We start from the raw sequence: 2917 nt of genomic DNA on the forward strand, positions 1-2917 counted from the left end.
TCAGAGTTGTTCATTATTCTTTAAACTGTTCCTGTGCATTTTATATATTTTGGTATGTATACTTCACACACTCACACAAACACACACAGGCACGCGGGCACTTGCAAAGAAACACCTGAACAAATACTCTCCAGCTGACCCAGTCAGTGCCTGATGGGAATGCTGCTCTGCAGTGATGAGGGAGTCGCAAGCAAAAGATGTTCATCTGTGATGTTTCAGAACACACACATCTTGCACGGCTAGAAGAAAATCAGGTCATCTCCCCATGTAACAGTCTGTGTCCCTTATGAAGAATCTCTTTTTAAAATCCTTATAAAACCGTTTACCTGAATTTCTTCAAAGCCCAGCCAGCCCACATCCCAACTTATTCATACACAGGGCCTCTGACCATCTCTGGTCCGCATGACATCACACTTAAATTCCGCTATGGCTTGTGAGAAAAGCTCATCACCTGATTAGATCATAAGCTCCAGTAATCACGGACATGAGTCCCCATGGGCCTTCAGTAAATCCAAGTGTGTGACTGTGATGTCTGTGGGGCTCCAGCTCCCCTTCTGCTCTGACCTTCTTGGCACTAAGGCAGGCTTCCTGCAGGCAGATGCCAGGTGTGTGAGGTGCGAAAGAAAGACCTCAGTCCCTCAATCTCTCCCGACCCCCTTTCACAAGTCTGTAGCCCTGGAAAAATGTGTAATATGGAGCCACCAGTGACGAGCTGTGTGATTTTGGAAAGTCACTTAGCAAGGAGACTTCCTGGTGCCCTCGTCTTTCACCTGTAAAATAGGATCATCGTGGTACCTACTTTCATTGCATTGTGAAAGTAATAAGAGTCAATGTGTGTAAAGCAGACACAACAGGCCTGGCTTCCCAAGTGTTAACTACAATTTCAGGTCCACAACCCCTCACCTACAATTCCAAAAGCCAAATATGCTTTAAAAACTGAACTTTCTTTCAAAACTTTGCAACAAACTCTTTGGCAGCAAAACCTGGACTGACCTGAGGCTCTTCACAAAGTCTAAATGTTACTATAAATATCCACACATTTTGCTGCAGAAATTATGTTTCATTAAGGGATGCATAGTATGACTGATAAAACTCAAACAGTCTGACTTCTTCCCCAGGTCCAGCCAGGTTTGGGTCAGGAAGCCTGACTTGTGTTACCATTTCACAGTTGCTCCACCTCTCGGCAGTTTACCACCTTTTCCTCCACTGTGCCTTAGGCTGGCCCCATCCACTTGCTAACATATAGACTGACAGCCTCCAGCCATTAGGGCATGAGCCCATCTTCACAGCCTACCAAGAGCTTGCCCTGGGTCACAATCCAAACGAGCTCTGAAATAAAATCAAAAGTCATTCACAGCCCGGTCCCTAGCCTTATCCCCACCCAGTTCCGCCCGTAGGTTCAGACCACTCCCGAGGGCTGGTCCAGTCTCTTCTTGTATCCTGTCTTCCTCAGGTTCCCTACTCTGGCCTGACTGCTTTCTTCTTCTGTGCTGTGCCTTTTGCCTGGGGTGCTATTCCCTGCCTATGGGATCCCCTGGAATGTCCTTCTCATCCATCAGGCTTCCAATCAATTCTTCTCTTATCACAGCTTTCACCACAATAGACTGAAATTAATAATCCATCTTCAGGTCGACCCCACCTCTGTATCCCAAGAAGGCAACATGGCATCTGGCATGCAGCAGGCCCTCAATAAATACTCGCTGAACCAAACTAATCATGCCACAGAGCCAAATGGCCACATTCCAGGGCACCCCATCCATCTCAACCTGCTGCAGACTTTTCATTTTCATCTTTACTATCTGGCTTTGAGACAACTATTTAGAAAAGAACCAGAAGCTCTTGATATATGCTTGACCCTAACTAAAATATACTCCTAAAAGAGTCTCTGAAACCATGCATAGGAAATATGTCAGTGAAGAGTCTAATAATTACAGTGGACTCAACCAGGACAGAGGGGGATACATAGGTAAGAAGCTCAGCAAAAACCCATTCTACCTTTCAGGAGTCTGCAGACTGTGCTCCCCAGGCCCTCCATCCCCTCACATGTGGCTCCTACATCTTTCTTGCCCTGCCTGAGACAACCAACAGAGGAAGGGGACATCGGTAGCCAGTGCCCCCACATACCAAGCAAACTCACAAAGGGAATAATGTCTAGACAGAGGCTGTTAGGCAGCCACACTATCACCTTTTCATTCCTTTGGCAAACATCTGAAGTATATACTGAGTGCCAGGCATGTATGCATAAAATTGTAACTATGACAGGGCTAAAAAGGAAAGGAGGTGTCGATCAGAACCCATAAAACGGAAACTGACCTAGTCAGGGAGGTCAGAGAATACCTCTCTGAGGAAAAGATAACCTAATGGAGAGCTGCAGAAAGAGTAACAACTCCCTCAGCAGGCAGGGAATAGCACCCCAGGCAAAAGGTACAGCATAGGAGAAACAAAGCAGTCAGGCCAGGGTAGGGAATCTGTGGGAGACGGTACAAGAGGCTGGACCAGCCCTGCAGAGACTTGAAGGCTCTGTTAAGGAGGCCTATCTTTATCAGAGCAGTGGGAAGTTTAAAAAAAAAAAAATTACAGGCAGAGCATAACAGAATGAAGGGTGCATGTTAACAAGCTTATTCTGGCTGCAGTATGGACAACTGAGTATGCAGGGCCCCAACGCTGATGAAGGGAGACGGACAAAAAGGCAAAAGGGTGGGGCCTATGGAGAGAAATGGACACACCTAAGGAGGACTCAAAATGTGAAACCATCAAGTCTGGATAATTGGTTGAGGGGGTAGGGCAGGGGAGAAAGCTGATCAGGGAAGCCTCCTAGATTCTGGCACCCTATGGCTGGTGCACAGAGGTGCCACTCACCAAGCCCAGCAGCACTGGGAGGAGGAACGAGCAGCACTGGGAGGAGGAGGTGGTCACA

Source organism: Mandrillus leucophaeus, unplaced genomic scaffold (genome assembly GCF_000951045.1).
Source record: "Mandrillus leucophaeus isolate KB7577 unplaced genomic scaffold, Mleu.le_1.0 Scaffold1031, whole genome shotgun sequence".
NCBI lineage: Eukaryota > Metazoa > Chordata > Mammalia > Primates > Cercopithecidae > Mandrillus > Mandrillus leucophaeus.